At 36.0% G+C, this 12,421-nt stretch overlaps 2 non-coding genes across 2 annotated transcripts; both read right to left on the bottom strand.

Annotated features, from left to right (window-relative positions):
• Positions 1 to 934: 934 nt before the first annotated feature.
• Positions 935 to 1,007, bottom strand: Trnav-uac. Its single transcript has one exon. It is a non-coding gene; the product is annotated as a tRNA-Val (tRNA).
• Positions 1,008 to 9,038: 8,031 nt separating this feature from the next.
• Positions 9,039 to 9,111, bottom strand: Trnav-uac. Its single transcript has one exon. It is a non-coding gene; the product is annotated as a tRNA-Val (tRNA).
• Between the last annotated feature and the right edge of the window lie 3,310 nt (positions 9,112 to 12,421).

Here is a 12,421-nt window from a genome sequence, read left to right as displayed (position 1 = left end):
AGCGCGGTCCGAGCCGTAACAATGGAGAGGGGCGCGGGCGGCAAGTTATCATGCATGCAACTAATTTCATAGTGTATATTCGGCCTAAGTTGTAGGGTACCAATTTCGTTTACCCGTGGTAGACATCCACTTGTCTTTTGTATTTATTTCAATCCTGTGGGAATCTGAAATAAAAATATATTCAATAATATGTTCACAAAAACAAACGACTATTAAAATTGTTACTTTTCGTATACAATGTTCATTTTGGATAATTTGTCCGCACTTAACCACATCACTATTTCCGACAGTTTTGTGCGGCCGTACCACTATAAATACGATCGTATTGAAAATATTATTTTTCGTTATACATTTCTCTTTTTACAACGGTGCATTTCCGTTAGTCTCTTACTGCAGAGGCAATGGTTAGTAAAGAATGCAATTGTTGCAGGATGGTGCGATATTCATATGGTTTATAATGAAGGTTATGTTTTGAAATTTAATTTTGCAATAACATCAATATTACTGCAATAATTTACTCACCGATAAAATTTTATCTATTTATTTATGTTATTACACGATGCAGATGAATTTCCAGCCTGAGAAACGCCGCAAAACACCATTTTTAGTGGTTCTTGCTGTGACAACGTTCCGCGAGCGACTGAGCGTAAGTTCGCGCGCTGGTGTCGTCCAAGACACCAGTGTGGCGACAAGGTCACGCGGCGTTGGCACTTCTATTACCTTGTTATTTAGATTTCTGTGCTCGCATGTAATTTTGCCGATTTTGGTTTGAAGCTGGCACAATATCCAAATTGTCATTACACGGCACTGGCAAAACGTGCTGACAATATACGACACAAAGAAACATAGAATAATATTAATTACTGATTAATGAATAAACATCACGAAACATTGACAAAATATCAAAAAGGAGGCATGTGTGGAAAACGATATATGGCCCGTGTGGGGATCGAACCCACGACCTTCGTACTGTAAGCACGACGCTCTCTCAACTGAGCTAACGGGCCGTGGTGAACATATTTCAAATTACCGACTACAAGGCGGAGAAAATCAATAAAACCAGTCTTCGAAACTCTTTTGAGATAATCAGTATAATAGTTTAAAAAAACACGCTTTTTATAGAAAACCGAACTAAAAAATAAATTTAAATTAAGAAAATAGTGTTAAAAAAAATTTATTTTCTACTTTTTAGTTTGGCTTATTTATAATAGCTTGTTTTTTTTTTAATTTTAAACTATTGCACGACTCATGATGCGAAGCATCAGAGAGTGCTTTACGATCGATTTTTTTTTATATAAATTAACAAAAATCAAATTTTGCAAATTAAACAATGGAATAATTTTATCAAATTAGTGTATTGTCATCGGTCCTCAATAAATCTACAAAGTTTGAACGAAATCTGGCCGTTTAAAGTGGGTCCAAATCGCGCCCAAAGAAGTCGGTTACAAACAAACATACAGGTGACGCTAATAAAAAGCGTGTAAAAACAGCTTTTCTTGTAATCACTTTTTAGCTTTAAGGCGACGTTTAGACTAATAAATTGTCATTTTTGTGCATTTAGATACGTAAATGAACGAAAACTCTGGAACAACCGCCTACATTTCGAATTCACAATATTGCCGGCGAGTGATGGGAAATCAACCTAACTGTGATAATTACAAAAGATGAAGAACTACAAAAAGTTCTGCTGGAATTCAAAAAAGTGCTTAAAAATGTGAAAAAAAAATAAAAGAGAGCCATCAGACACGAACAGTTTGGATAACGATGACAGACGAACTAAGTAAAGCATAAAGATGAAGATGGTAATTACAATTTCGAGAGAAATGTTTGAGATTTGATTAGAAAAAGACGATTAGCAAAATTAATTGAGAAACACAAGGTTTCAAAATACATTACGGGTAAGGTTTTAATTGAAATATTTACATCTCCAAAACTAAATCCAAGACAGTGTTCACGCTTTGTTATTATGGATGAAGATAATAACAATGAATACTCACTGTAAATGTTCGTATTCTTGCATACATTTGTCAGATTTAAATCACTTTCACGCCTTTGAAGATGCTCGTTACAATAGGTAGAAGCTTTCTCGGACCGCTATTTAAGGATTGCAGCATAATTAACGTAATTACATACACAACGTCAATATGACAATCCTGACAGTAGAAATTTATGAAAATGTGAACTTATTGATTGTCTGTGCCAGCTGAAGAGAGACTCGCTGTAACTTTGAGGTACGTTAACAAAATAAGTAATTTCAGAGGGTGGTTGTTTATTTTGATCAAAATACAATGTTATTTTAGTTTTTAAGGCATTTGCAGCATGCATTTAATAATTTCCCGTGGTAATATTGTTCTCCTGGCAAATATAAACTTCAATGATCATTAGAATCAGGTGCAAACTGCGAAATGTTTGACTGAACACTACTCGAGGCTGAGTCTTCATCATGTACCGGACTGTGTGTATGTAGAAGAGTGGAGGTTACTTCGAGGACTTGGCTGTGGGGGTGGTGAGGAGACATTTGGGTTTGATTTCAAAATGAGAACTCGTAGATGCAATAGATTCAAAGAAGAGGATGAATCCGGCTGAGAATTAGCGGAGAGTATTATGAGTTGGTTTCGAGGACATGACTGAGTTAGAGGCACAGAATACGTGGGTTTGAGTATCCAATTTTCAGGAATTTCTGTTATTTATAGATGAATACTGTACTATACATAGAATATTTTCGCTGGAACTGTGAGTTTTGTGTCTGTACGTCTTGAGAAGTTTTGATTTGTACTTGTAACCCATTTTGCTCCCCGCACCGCTTTTTCATATAGCCCCAAGGCTAAAGCAAAACGGATTTATCCTGAAATATGCATCGCCATTGGTTTCATTATACCTCGCAGCCTCTATATCTCTTTTATTTAACGCCATCTAGTGACATGACTCTGAGTGATTGACTGGGTGAAGCGGCGAAGCGCGGCGCGCGCCCTGTGAACTATTTGACGACCAAAATCTTCACTATATAAGCAATGGCAGTTGCTTGTATCAAGACTTTTTTTTGGCTTTTCTTTATCATTTTTAATGATTATTTTGAACGAATAAAGTAATCATTGTAGAATAAGAACACTGACGCCCCAACCTTGCTTCTTAAACAAGCGGCCTAACCAGATTTGGTGGATTTTCGGTCGCGTAGCTCCGAGAAACCAATATAATATTAATTTCTGCTACGGAACCCGTCATGGTCGAGTCTGACTCGCATTTATTATTTTAACTGCGAATAGCGCCATCTGTGACCAAGGCACGATACTACGATACACAACTCCTTGCATCGCAAACGTTAGTGTTGACGTGGCGTCTAGTCGCGCTCTACACCTCTAGCGAGTTGGTTCAGCAATGGTATAATAGATGGCGCTAAACTCAATAAAAAATATTTTAAAAATTGGCAAAAATGAAGTGGATTTACAAAATAAAGCTATCAGAGATGCTCAGGATTTTTTTTCTCGCTTATAGACCAGATAGATTCGGAGATATGATCAAAAGAAGAAATTTAAAAAAAAATGCAAAAAAATCTGACTTCCCGCGGTTTTTAAGGTTCCGTACCTCGAAAGGCATTTAGCGGAACCCTTCTAGCATCAGTTTGTTGCCTTTCCGCTTGTCTGTCCGTCAAGTCCTTTTTTCTCAGAAATGCGTGGAGGTATCAAGCTGATATTTATACCGGATCCTCAGGCCTACAGTCTCCTAAAGCTGTGGAATAATTAAACTTCTAAGACAACGCAATAAAAAGATACAGCTGTTTTATCGCTACAAGTTTTCGACACCTCTCCTAGGGAATCAAAATCCCGTTTTTTTTTAATATATCCAAGCAACAGGTTTGTGCGGAACCCTCAGTAAAGACTCCGCCCGCACTCGACCGGTTTCTCTACTCATAAATAAATAGTTTCAGGGTTCTGAATGTCCAAACTGAACTCTGAGTTCAGTCTGCTGTCCGTCGGTCAATCTGTTTGTCAGTAGTAGTTCTGCCGCCACGTAGTCGTAGTACAGAAAATAATCTCGATATGCACATTATCTCACTTACAGAACCCTCGTCGGAAGCGTGCCACTCGCACTTGTCTGTTATTATTTTAAACTAGCTGCTTCCCGCGATTCCGTCCGCGTTGAATTTAGTTGACAGCGCGCGGTGGTTCCCGTTTCTTACAATCAGAATCTGTACCGTTGACGTTTCGCGAAAATATTCTTCAAATGTCATGTAGTTTCGCATAGTCCTTTATTTTTCTTAAATAATACGAACTCTTTTTGTAGTTGCAGCGTGCCGTCGCTTTGATAACTGTCGTAGCACTTGAGGTTGTATTGACAGCTCTGCTGGAGGTCATGAGAACATTTCGACACGATGATGGTCGCAGAATGATTGCTCTCGCCAAGAAAAACCCCTTTTAAAGACTCCGGTTATATCAAGAGCGAAGTTATTAGACCAGAATTGAATGCTGGAGTATCAGCCAGGACGGTCAGAAGGCATATTGTGGAGGCAAAACGTGTAGGGAGAGAGTTGCACGTATAGGTCCGTTACTGAAGAAAGAAAATTAGCCAGACTGGAGTTTGCAAGACAGTTTGGTCATCAGAACGTTGCTCAATGGAAAAATGTGCTATTTTCTGATTAAACCAAGATAAATTTAATTTCATCAGATGGCAGACAATGCGTTCGAAGGCCTATGAATTCGACCCCGAATCCAAAACACACAAAAAAGCAGGTGAAACATGGAGGAGGCAATATGCAAAATTTGTGGCTGTTTCTCAGGACATGGAGGAGGGTCTAAAGAAAGAAATAAGGAAGACTAGACCAGTTTCAATAAAAATAAATATTAGAAGAGACGATGATACCGCATGCTGAAGAAGTGTTGCCAGTGTCGTGGACGTTTCAACAAGATAACGACTCGATTCGAAACCAAGAAAAACCAATAAAATTAAAAAAAAAGTATTGGTATGTTAATAGAGGCAGAATGCCATTATTTCGTTAGTCTCTGATGTTCGGTCGAGAAAAATGTGACTGGGCGGGAATTTTTAAAAAAGAAGGAAAAAACGCATTCTGTTCGGACATCTCGTCGAATGAAATGAAAAGTTGTAATTTACGAGTGTGAGTAATATAATCGTTATTCAAAGTAAGCAGTTTTAATAATTTCCTGAATTCTAACACGAATTGAGAGAGGAGTTCATTACAAAAGGAAACCATAATAGTTGTTAGAATATCGATTTCTCATTTTTTTTGTTTATTTTAATATTGTAACATAACAATTTTAAATATAATAAAAATTTAAATATTTCCGAGCATTTTTATTTTTGTAGTCAAAACTGAACATGTCCCTAATTAGTTGTCCACAAATGAGTCAATAATGAGAAAACAGCAGTGACGTATATATTAAAAAAAGAAATGGCGAGTACCTATTGCCTTTCCTGACTACAAAATATTTCGAAAACTAGTCAATGTTATTGTTGTCAATGGTAAAAGGTTCACTATCTTCATTTAGGAATGATTTCTTGGCCCTCATCGAAACGCTTGAGGTTTCCTGATAAAGCGTCCCTGATTAGTGGACCACGACTGTATACACCATGTTACGGAACACAAATAAACAAAAACGCACCTTTGCGTCGTCAGCTGTAACGGCGTTAGATAATGACATTGAGATTGCAACTTTATATCTAACGCAGTAAGATTAATATTCTTGTGCACACGTGATGTCGTATTCCAGTAAAAACAAAACACACGCCAATGACGTCACGTCGAAAATGAAAGAGAAAGACTGATAGTTAGAAAGAGAAAGACAATCAAGTGAGAAAAAAATATTCATAAATATTTTTCCGTTTCTCAATTTGATATCAAAACAAAAGACATGACAGTGACGTCACGTCGAAAATGAAAGAGATGGAGCACAAAAAGAACGGGACATAGAACTACAGCCACTAGCAACATGTGTTCAAAAATGTAGCAAATTGCCTTATAAATAAGGTTGACAATATCTTATGCTAATACAAACAAAAGACACGTCAGTGACGTCATGCTCGAAATGAAAGAGAAAAGTAGACAATTAGAAAGAGAACGGTAGTTCATCCCACCACGAGAAAAAGTGTAACTCAGAGATTAGCATTGCAGAGGTCTTAAAACAAAACACACGCCAATGACGTCATGCCCAAAATGAAAGAGAGAGATTCAAAATAAGAGTGAGAAGTAAAACTACAGGCGCTGAGGACACAATATGCTCAAAATTGTATCATATTTCTAAAGCTATAAGGTTGATTGTCATTTGGTCATTCGACAACCACAAGAAGAATAAAAAAAATAATCTAAATTATTTTTTAAATTGAACTTTATGCCTTAGGGGATCTTATAAGATTGACTCACAATAAACATTCTTTTGGCTATTAACTTTATTCCAAAACAAAACATTTTTGCGAAGCTGTTTTCGTTGAGATGGTACTTATCCTTATCTATATATTAATACGTGATGCCAAAACTTTGACCCCTTTTTACAAAAATTGCGCGCACGCAGGAGCATAAAATTTGGCACACTTATAGTTTATGTGCAGGAGATGTGCAGAACGCTAATATTTTTCAATAATAATGCTTATAAAGTACATTAAATCAATAAATAAAACATTACCCACACTACCATGCATTTCACACACACATGTCATGTTTCTTTTATATTTCATTTTGACCATAGACATAGAGTACTGACATTGACATATCAAACATATAGATATTTGCCTATACATACTCTGTGGTCAAATGGTTTCTTTTGATTTTCATTTTGTGCATAGTCATAGAGTACTCAAACAAAAGTTTTATTTGCCTTATTTAATATAAAAAAAAGATTTTAATAATAATGCATAAAAACTACATTAAATCAGTTAATACAACATTATACTAACCAGCATGCATTTGACACACGCATACATACTCTGTGGAGTCTGTGGTCAAATTGTTTCTTTTGTCTATTATAGACATAGTTGAAAAGTTTGTTTCCTGTAGTTTTATTGAATGTTTAAACTTTTAAAGTTATTTAAAGTTTAAACATTATAAAAAATGTTAGAATATTATATTTTAATAGAGTATATTAAGTCACTTACAATTTAAATTTATTATATGGTCGAATTTCGACCACTGGGCGACCACTAGTCAAAATAAATACGACTACTGTGACAAGTATTCAATGTTTCTTTCAAACGCTTATTCCAAAGTGTTTCATAACGATGGTGTGAATGCTTATTACTGCACTGCTCCCGTGCGAACCCGGGGCGGGTCGCTAGTGCGAATATAATACGAGTTTCCATAAAACTAACCAATTAATCCGTCCCTTGAAAAAATATTGACACGTATTTTTTTTAAATCACAGAAACGTACAAGTAAAGAGCGAGTCAAAATTAAACATTACTTTCGTGCTTATTTTTTAATCTTAAAAAACCTTCGTGCCTCAATCGAGTTTAAACCGGCATAGTCTTGCATTCAAATATCATCAAAATACATTCCATGTAAAAAGTTATTTTAGGCTTCATTAATGTAAAATATACTTTATTGTTTCAGGGTAAAGTTCAATTATGATTACACTACACTATTTCAAATTAAAAATAAAATGGTATTCTGAGCTTCTTCAGTCAAATAAGAAATTAATTGGTCATTTTACTATCAAAGACAAATTTTAAAGTGAGACATATTCCTTATGACTTAAGGTTTAATTTAGCATGTATGATGAAAATTTAAATTTATTTATATTTTCAGTTTTAGTTTAAGTAACGCCGGAATTAGAAAACTATATTTTAAAATTATTTTTTAATTTAGCACGCACTTATATCTTTCTCTTTTTAACACGCTTTTTTAATCTTTACACTGTCTCTTTCATTTCGGGCATGACGTCACTGGCGTGTGTTTTGTTTTCTCGGCGTCACTGGTACTATTTATTGTGGAAGATCTATCTTACCACTAAAGGATGAAATACACTTTCGATGCCTTTTTTATCTCGTTCTAATCTCATATCTATCTCTTTCATTTTTGACATGACGTCACTGACGTGTGTTTTGTTTCTGTTCAAGTCTCACAGCTTGGGATATCAAAACGTGAAATTTCAATAAAATAATGTTTTCTTGTATACCGTTCTCTGTCTGGTTGTTGTTCTATCTCTTTCATTTCGGGCATGACGTCACTGGCGTGTGTTTTGTTTGAAATCGCAAAACCTTTATCCAAGTAAGCAAAAGTCATTTACGAGGAAATGAATTTGTAGCGGTTTTTTTAGCTTTTGTGAATTTTAAGTTTGTTTGTTTGAACGCTCTGATCTCAGAAATTCTCAAAGGATGTTTTTTGAAAATCATAATGTTACTTAATTTCATTCAATATCTTAGGGAGTGATTCCCTATATGTTTGAACATAAATCTGCAGAAAAATATTAAATTAATATTAATTATTTTCAACTTTCATTTCCCAAAGTAAAAATGGACGAAGTCGCGTACATATTTAATTAGGTACTATTTTTTATGCGACCCATAAAGAAAAAGAAATAAACGAGTGTCTGTAAATTACAATTTCAAGTGTCAAAATGTATAAATTAGGGTTATATAATGAGTGAGTGAGCGGCTGACTGTAAATGCCAACAGTATCGCAATGCGAGCCGTTTCTAGTTTCATAGAAGGTCGCAGTTCTAACCTAACCTAACAGTAAACTTCAGTCGTAACTGGAGGCTCGCCCTGTCCTTTGACAGACAGACAGAGACACTTTCGCATGTATAATATTTGTGAGTATGGATTTCAGAAAAAGTTTACACGCAGACCACGTTGTGGGCAGCAGCTAGTTATAATTAATCATCTCGCATGTAATTTTGCCGATTTTGGTTTGAAGCTGGCACAATATCCAAATTGTCATTACACGGCACTGGCAAAACGTGCTGACAATATACGACACAAAGAAACATATTTTGCATACAGTTTATAGAATAATATTAATTACTGATTAATGAATAAACATCACGAAACATTGACAAAATATCAAAAAGGAGGCATGTGTGGAAAACGATATATGGCCCGTGTGGGGATCGAACCCACGACCTTCGTACTGTAAGCACGACGCTCTCTCAACTGAGCTAACGGGCCGTGGTGAACATATTTCAAATTACCGACTACAAGGCGGAGAAAATCAATAAAACCAGTATTCGAAACTCTTTTGAGATAATCAGTATAATAGTTTTAAAAAACACGCTTTTTATAGAAAACCGAACTAAAAAATTAATTTAAATTAAGAAAATAGTGTTAAAAAAAATTATTTTTTACTTTTTAGTTTGGCTTATTTATAATAGCTTGTTTTTTTTTAATTTTAAACTATTGCACGACTCATGATGCGAAGCATCAGAGAGTGCTTTACGATCGATTTTTTTTTATATAAATTAACAAAAACCAAATTTTGCAAATTAAAAAATGGAATAATTTTATCAAATTAGTGTATTGTCATCGGTCCTCAATAAATCTACAAAGTTTGAACGAAATCTGGCCGTTTAAAGTGGGTCCAAATCGCGCCCAAAGAAGTCGGTTACAAACAAACATACAGGTGACGCTAATAAAAAGCGTGTAAAAACAGCTTTTCTTGTAATCACTTTTTAGCTTTAAGGCGACGTTTAGACTAATAAATTGTCATTTTTGTGCATTTAGATACGTAAATGAACGAAAACTCTGGAACAACCGCCTACATTTCGAATTCACAATATTGCCGGCGAGTGATGGGAAATCAACCTAACTGTGATAATTACAAAAGATGAAGAACTACAAAAAGTTCTGCTGGAATTCAAAAAAGTGCTTAAAAATGTGAAAAAAAAATAAAAGAGAGCCATCAGACACGAACAGTTTGGATAACGATGACAGACGAACTAAGTAAAGCATAAAGATGAAGATGGTAATTACAATTTCGAGAGAAATGTTTGAGATTTGATTAGAAAAAGACGATTAGCAAAATTAATTGAGAAACACAAGGTTTCAAAATACATTACGGGTAAGGTTTTAATTGAAATATTTACATCTCCAAAACTAAATCCAAGACAGTGTTCACGCTTTGTTATTATGGATGAAGATAATAACAATGAATACTCACTGTAAATGTTCGTATTCTTGCATACATTTGTCAGATTTAAATCACTTTCACGCCTTTGAAGATGCTCGTTACAATAGGTAGAAGCTTTCTCGGACCGCTATTTAAGGATTGCAGCATAATTAACGTAATTACATACACAACGTCAATATGACAATCCTGACAGTAGAAATTTATGAAAATGTGAACTTATTGATTGTCTGTGCCAGCTGAAGAGAGACTCGCTGTAACTTTGAGGTACGTTAACAAAATAAGTAATTTCAGAGGGTGTTTATTTTGATTAAAATACAATGTTATTTTAGTGTTAATGCATTTTTCTTTTCATTTTTTTAATGCATTGGCAGCATGAATTTAATTTGTCCTCCTGGCAAATATAAACTTCAATGATCATTAGAATCAGGTGCAAACTGCGAAATGTTTGACTGAACACTACTCGAGGCTGAGTCTTCATCATGTACCGGACTGTGTGTATGTAGAAGAGTGGAGGTTACTTCGAGGACTTGGCTGTGGGGGTGGTGAGGAGACATTTGGGTTTGATTTCAAAATGAGAACTCGTAGATGCAATAGATTCAAAGAAGAGGATGAATCCGGCTGAGAATTAGCGGAGAGTATTATGAGTTGGTTTCGAGGACATGACTGAGTTAGAGGCACAGAATACGTGGGTTTGAGTATCCAATTTTCAGGAATTTCTGTTATTTATAGATGAATACTGTACTATACATAGAATATTTTCGCTGGAACTGTGAGTTTTGTGTCTGTACGTCTTGAGAAGTTTTGATTTGTACTTGTAACCCATTTTGCTCCCCGCACCGCTTTTTCATATAGCCCCAAGGCTAAAGCAAAACGGATTTATCCTGAAATATGCATCGCCATTGGTTTCATTATACCTCGCAGCCTCTATATCTCTTTTATTTAACGCCATCTAGTGACATGACTCTGAGTGATTGACTGGGTGAAGCGGCGAAGCGCGGCGCGCGCCCTGTGAACTATTTGACGACCAAAATCTTCACTATATAAGCAATGGCAGTTGCTTGTATCAAGACTTTTTTTTGGCTTTTCTTTATCATTTTTAATGATTATTTTGAACGAATAAAGTAATCATTGTAGAATAAGAACACTGACGCCCCAACCTTGCTTCTTAAACAAGCGGCCTAACCAGATTTGGTGGATTTTCGGTCGCGTAGCTCCGAGAAACCAATATAATATTAATTTCTGCTACGGAACCCGTCATGGTCGAGTCTGACTCGCATTTATTATTTTAACTGCGAATAGCGCCATCTGTGACCAAGGCACGATACTACGATACACAACTCCTTGCATCGCAAACGTTAGTGTTGACGTGGCGTCTAGTCGCGCTCTACACCTCTAGCGAGTTGGTTCAGCAATGGTATAATAGATGGCGCTAAACTCAATAAAAAATATTTTAAAAATTGGCAAAAATGAAGTGGATTTACAAAATAAAGCTATCAGAGATGCTCAGGATTTTTTTTCTCGCTTATAGACCAGATAGATTCGGAGATATGATCAAAAGAAGAAATTTAAAAAAAAAATGCAAAAAAATCTGACTTCCCGCGGTTTTTAAGGTTCCGTACCTCGAAAGGCATTTAGCGGAACCCTTCTAGCATCAGTTTGTTGCCTTTCCGCTTGTCTGTCCGTCAAGTCCTTTTTTCTCAGAAATGCGTGGAGGTATCAAGCTGATATTTATACCGGATCCTCAGGCCTACAGTCTCCTAAAGCTGTGGAATAATTAAACTTCTAAGACAACGCAATAAAAAGATACAGCTGTTTTATCGCTACAAGTTTTCGACACCTCTCCTAGGGAATCAAAATCCCGTTTTTTTTTAATATATCCAAGCAACAGGTTTGTGCGGAACCCTCAGTAAAGACTCCGCCCGCACTCGACCGGTTTCTCTACTCATAAATAAATAGTTTCAGGGTTCTGAATGTCCAAACTGAACTCTGAGTTCAGTCTGCTGTCCGTCGGTCAATCTGTTTGTCAGTAGTAGTTCTGCCGCCACGTAGTCGTAGTACAGAAAATAATCTCGATATGCACATTATCTCACTTACAGAACCCTCGTCGGAAGCGTGCCACTCGCACTTGTCTGTTATTATTTTAAACTAGCTGCTTCCCGCGATTCCGTCCGCGTTGAATTTAGTTGACAGCGCGCGGTGGTTCCCGTTTCTTACAATCAGAATCTGTACCGTTGACGTTTCGCGAAAATATTCTTCAAATGTCATGTAGTTTCGCATAGTCCTTTATTTTTCTTAAATAATACGAACTCTTTTTGTAGTTGCAGCGTGCCGTCGCTTTGATAACTGTCGTAG

Source organism: Trichoplusia ni, unplaced genomic scaffold, assembly GCF_003590095.1.
Source record: "Trichoplusia ni isolate ovarian cell line Hi5 unplaced genomic scaffold, tn1 tig00003895, whole genome shotgun sequence".
NCBI classification, from domain to species: Eukaryota; Metazoa; Arthropoda; class Insecta; order Lepidoptera; family Noctuidae; genus Trichoplusia; species Trichoplusia ni.
Note: the sequence above shows the minus strand (reverse complement) of the source record. Positions and strands in the feature narration are given on the sequence as shown.